Source organism: Polyodon spathula, chromosome 17 (assembly GCF_017654505.1).
Source record: "Polyodon spathula isolate WHYD16114869_AA chromosome 17, ASM1765450v1, whole genome shotgun sequence".
Classification (NCBI taxonomy): Eukaryota; Metazoa; Chordata; class Actinopteri; order Acipenseriformes; family Polyodontidae; genus Polyodon; species Polyodon spathula.
The window spans coordinates 32991061-32997338 of NC_054550.1; positions in this window are offsets into that span (position 1 = coordinate 32991061).

Below are 6278 nucleotides of genomic sequence, written 5' to 3' on the forward strand. Positions count from 1 at the left end.
AATTAAGCTTGGCACAGTACAGCATAGGTTAATAAAACTGTTTTGAATAGCAATTTGAGCTCGTTACAGCCTTGGTTGCAGTGACCTCCACTGTAGCTGCATGCAGTCTAAGTTCAGGGCAACAGTTTTGTAACTAAGCTTGCAGACTCAATGGCTCGGATTGCTACGGCTGTGAAATCGTATTGTGCTCCTCAACAAGCATAGTCGTATCGATCCTGATATGCCACCACGTTCTAGTTTGATTATCTTTGAAACACACAGAGGGTGTGTCTGCCTCTAGGGACAGCTGCTGGCATTATCCTTCACAATAAGAGAAACTCGTTTTAGGGATGAGCTGCAGTGTTCTCTGATTAGTGGATATCATTGTGCAGTTTCATAACCTAAGGAGCTTCCTTTCACTTTGAACAATGAAAAGCGGCAGCAAAGATAAAGAAACTGCATCACGGTGTATTTCCACCAGATACAGAATGAATATACAGTGCTTTCAAGTGCCACTCCAATGACTGACGTACGTTTCTGCAGCTTTTGATTTGTTTGATCAAAGTCAGCTTGGCCTTGTCCCCCTACTGTTTCCCAGCTGAATCCTACAAACAAGAAATAAAAGCAAGAGGGACTGATGTACAATGTTTACAATTAAACCTGTAAAACTGTAGTGGTATGTGTTCATTATTATTTTTATTATCATCCTTGTTTTGGGTTTTTATTTATTTGTAGTCAAACTGCAACACACCCCCAGGAATTGAGGAGGGTGGGGCAGATTGCCACCAGGCTGGAAGACAGCACAGCAAAGGCACAGGTTTACTACTTCACTAGTGGTAGAATATAGAATGAGCAAGATCAATTGGGAATATGTGTGAAATTGACAGGTGTAACTAAAAAATGAAAACCTTGGGTACAGCAATTGTGTACTCTACAACAGCACTAAAGCTGGGAAAGGGGAGCATTCTTGTTTTTAAAGTCAGGGTGCCTTCCTGTCCACAGGGTGTCGCCATTTCTCTTGTCGGCTGAAGTTATTGGTCTATGACAGCTGACAAATTGGCTTCTAAAAGGTCCCTAACTAAAGATTTCCAGAATTCTGTGTAATGTATGCTTTATTTTTTTTTAATATTCCAATTTCATCTCCTAATGGGTTTTGTTTTTAAATGTATGCAGATCTGATTTCCCTTCAAGAGAATGTGGAACAGTGATTCAGTCCTGCTGACTGGTTGACAAACAGCAGAATTCATTTGCTCTAATGCAGTACACCAGAATGAGCAGTGCTGAGTGGGATTCCGGATTCTTATCAGTTCAGTTTGGGAAGCGCTGGAATCAGGTTTAAGCGCTGTTTTAGCTAAATGTTCAGATTCCTGTGAAATTGTACACTAAGAGGATGAATTATGTACCTGGTTTTGGAAGACCAAAGGATCTGTTGAATGATAGTTGCCAAAGTCTGGATTGTGCCCTGAATATTGGTGAAGAATAGTCTGAATTTTCCCACAACAAACCATAAAGTAAGAGTATGAAATAAACATTTGGCTTAATACCAAAATATATATACAGTCCCAGTCAAAATTTTACACTTGCTGGAAACTAGTTTTTTTTCATAATTGACAATGTTTTACGTCGTATACATTTAAATATTTGAAAATGAAAACACAGGTTACAGTATACAAAACATAAGGAGTATCAAAGCAATGTTCAAGAAAATTAAAAATTATCTCTAAATCTTGGATTCCTCAAAATAGCCACCCTTTGCCTTAATAAACACGAGGCATTCGGTTAACAAGTTTCAGCAGGAAATCGCCCAACATGTCTTCCCAGCTCTTCTGCAGCAATTCCCAGAGATGTAGGGCACTTGTGGGTAGCTTTGCTTTGACTCATCTGTCCAGTTTGTCCCATACAAGTTCTATGGGATTGAGATCTGGAGACTGGGCAGGCCAGGTCATTAGATTGAGTTGTCCTTCACTTTCCTTCTTCGCCAGATAGTTCGTGTACAACTTTGAGGTCTGTTTTGGGTCATTATCTTGCTGAAGAATGAAGGACTGCCCAACTAGCCATAATCCTGATGGAATGGCATGCCTCTGAAGTATGCTATGATAGCTATACTGGTTGAGCTTGCCATGGACTTGGTAAAGATCACCAACTCTGTCGCCAGCAAAGCAACCCCCGACCATGACACTGCCTCCTCCATGCTTGACAGTGGGAACCACACATGCAGAACTCATGTGCTCCCCCTCTCTCTGACTTACAAATACTCGGCGGTTGGACCTGAATATTTCAAATTTTGACTCATCTGTCCATAAGACCGACTTCTACTCTACAAACGTCCAGTTTCTGTGTTTTTTGGCCCAGGCAAGTCTCTTCCTCTTATTCTGCACTTTTAGTAATGGTTTATTTGCAGCAATTCTTCCAGTTAGGGCAGCTTCACACAATTTCCTCTGAACAGTTGATGTTGAAACATCTGTACTTCTAGTAGCATTTAGCTGTGCTTGTATTTCAGGGGCAGTTAATCACTGGTTTCACAGACTTGTGACTCGAATTAATTTGTTCTCTGATTCTGAGTTCACCCTTGTCCTGTTTGACCCTGTTCGGTCCTCATGAGTGCCAGTTTCTTCAAATTGTTTGATGGTCTTGGCCACAGCAGTTACAGACACTTGCAAAGTTCTTGCAATTTGTCTTAAAGATTGACCTTCATTTCTTAATTACAGACTTTGTCTTTTTTCTTTGCTTAACTGAGCGTATTTTGTCATTTTCTGCTCCCCTACATTCAGGAATGACAAACTTGTGCCTATGCAACCTATATTTATAGTAATCCTGGACCCTCACCTGTTAACAATAATTTGTGACAAAAGGTTAATTAAGTAACATGCTAGTTAACTCAGAGAACATCTAACAAAGACACTTTTGTACTTAGGCCAGTGTTCTAACACTGTGTTATACGCATTTCAGACTTTTAACTGACTTGGGCTTCAGACTGAAATCCCCTTGCTTTGGGTGACCATTTCATTGAAATTGACAAGATTTACATTTTCATTTAAAAATTAAATTTTTGAATGCAATTCACTTATGATTATCAGTTTATATAAGTACACGTATCATAATGAAATATTAAGTGTTTATAGACGAGTTTATACAGTTAAAGGCATAGATAATCATAAAAAATCTGGTTTCAAGCAGGTGTACTCAAACTTTTCACTGGTACTGTGTGTGTGTGTGTCTGTATGTATGGAGATATATATATATATATATATATATATATATATATATATATATATATATATATATATATAAATGTGTGTGTCTTCCACCTGTGTGACCACATGACACTGTTTGAGTTTTTGTGAAAAAGACAGAATTGTGAGGTTTGATACCATATTTCACAAAGAGCACAATCTTAGATCCACACTTAATGTAATACCTGAAACATGTCTTGTTATTGAAGAACTGGTTAACACTAAAACAGCTACATTTCCTCCATAGAATACAGAAAACTAGTTTCTAAATTCTAGAATGTATTACAAGTTCTGGAATGTCTATAGTTCAGAATTCAAATGTTTTCAAGTAATTGATTTTTCTCTAGATTATAGAACTCAAATGTTCACAATTAACTAGATTCTGTATTCTAGAATGTCCACAATCTCCTAGATTTCATTGAACTTTGTACGTAACTACAAAATCCTCCATATCAACGACAAAGACGTTAATGAGAAATGTTGGATTTCAACATTGTGTTAGGCTGTTAACTAGAAGTTGTGTAATTCTTTTAGAATTTAGAAAGCTGTGATGTCAGCTATGCACATTGCCCCTCTGCACTGGAATGCTGCTTTTACACAGCACTTATACTTGCCTTCAGATCACAAGAGGAACTTTGCAGGACTATCCTGGACAACCAGAGGATCTTTTGCCCCAGTTATAAGGAGGGGGTTCTGTGGGAGTGAACAGTGCATGCTGCTGACAGCCAGGAAACACAGGAGTACTTGTGCCATCTAACAGTGGGTGGGACTGTCCTTTTATAAAATGTGTTCAACTGTTTGTATTTTACAGTACTGCAGAGTATTTCACTTGTATTTACTTTTGAGGAATTTAGTTTTCTTCAAGTGCAGCAATTCCTTTTGAAGCTTGTCTGCTTTGTAGGAGAAGGAGAAAGTGATATATGCCAGCAAGACAAAGGTTAGGTCTCATCTGTCTGCTTTTTAGATCAGACCAATTTCACAAAACAACAATATGGAAAAACACAAACTGCAACAAAATCTAGTTGTTAGTTGTTCAAATGAAGCTGATGTGCTTAACTGAGAATTCTTTTGTTCATTAAATAAAATTGTGGTTTTGTGCGAGTCTTTTTTCTTATTTTTTATTGTGATAAGGGTGCAATGCTTTAGCAGAAGCAATATGCGAGTGCCTCGAGGTGTGGGTAAGAGAAACAGAACTGTGCAGTCTGCAGTATAAAACTACAATAAAGAACAGCCTGGAATATATTAGAGTAATGGACAAGTGTGTATATGGTGGGAAATCTGCTTAGAGGTGCAGACAAACATGTAATATTTACCACAGATGAGTGAGAAACTTTTACACTCTTCAAAACATTGCATTTTCTGATTGTTTTAGACTTCGTACATGTGACACCTGCAGGGACAAGTTCAAGGATTTATTACAAATATTTGTAGTGAGAAAAAAACAAAAAACAGCTGTACCAGGGAGCCTCAAAAGCTGTTGAACGTTTAGCTTTATTTTTCTTTCTTTGTAAAATGTTTTATTTTTTTCACTTTCATACACTTGTGACCTAATGTTTCCAACCTAATGAGAGGAGAGTCTATAAAAGGAGATGAAGCCAGATCCAGAGTGTGGAGAGCATTGCAATAAATCGTTTTGACACAGTCCCAATAATCAGCTGAAATTCCTGCACACGATACTCAGCGCCCCCGCCGCCACCAGCGTTCCATTAGTAGACACTGTGAAGAAAAGCATGTGATGGAAATGGTGCTGTTGTTTTGTGGTGTTGAAAGCTGAAAACGAGTCCTAATTTTTAACAGCAATATACATGAATACCGCTCCAGCTAAGTGAAATGACTGCCTGGTTTAACACCCCAGAGTCTGCGGTTTCCCATAAAGACAAACGCTTTAGTAGTGATGCTTGGCAACCGTGTAATTCTACAAAGACTTGAAGCAAATCATCACACGAACACATCGTGTGACAACACTGTCAAAGTGTCCTCTTTCGTGACATTCATTAATATGTGGGTGTATAAATGCATATTAGACTGATTTGATTGCGCTTCTTAAACTTGGTTGCTAGGTAACTTTTTTTTTTTAAATAAATAAATAAATAGATTTAAAAAAAACCTCTTCTTGCTAAGTGTTACTGTTCCCTTAAGTGAACCACAACCTTCTGATGGTCAGATAAAAACGCTTCCCTTCCAGACCTCTTCTGTGAGACTGGGCTAGAGAGATGGGGTCGTTTGTAATAATAATAATAATAACTTGTGATGTAGTAGACATTCAGGGGGCAGTATCTAGAATTGTTTATCTTTGAGATTTGTTTTAATACAGAAATAACATATATTTTTTTTAAAAAAATTGTAGTCAGTTATATTTTATTCTTAAGAAGTCATCTCAATCACGTTCTGCTCTTGGTATTGTTATTATTTAAAAATATATTTTAAAATATGTGGATTGATTATGGAATATGTCAGCATTAAAACCAAAAACACAATTGTACGTAAACGCCTACAAACAGCAATTATGTTAGGAAATAAGACACTAGTTGTATTATTTAAGTGAACAAACCTGCTCAAAATGCCATCAACACACCAAATATAGTCAAATATATGGGCATTTAATCTCATCAATATCAAAGCAGGGACCATTCTCTGAAAACTGACAATGAAAGAATCACGTATACACTAACTCTTGATAACCAAGGTACAAAGTTTAATCGGAAAAACTGCGTTCTTAAGTGCATAGCTTTGTGTGTGTGTGTGTTTTGTTAGCGCACATAACGGTAATGCATTCTACCTCCTAGTGCCACGCAGGGTGTGGGTGTGTAAATGCGTCTGTTTCTATGGGGGTACAACTGGATAATGTATCCCGGGCCGCGGCTTGAGCCCCGGCTGTCATTCCGGTCCGCAGTCTAAGTTCCATAGCCATAAAAGGCAGGGACTGCCGACCTTCGGTGCTCCCATTCCCGTGAGCTAGGCGCCGGGCTGTGTGAGCACACAACGCTCCGGGGAAGTGGGGGAAAAAAAAAAAAAAAAAAACCTTTAACAAAAAGCCTTTCAAATTGGGGCGAGGTGTGCAAAATG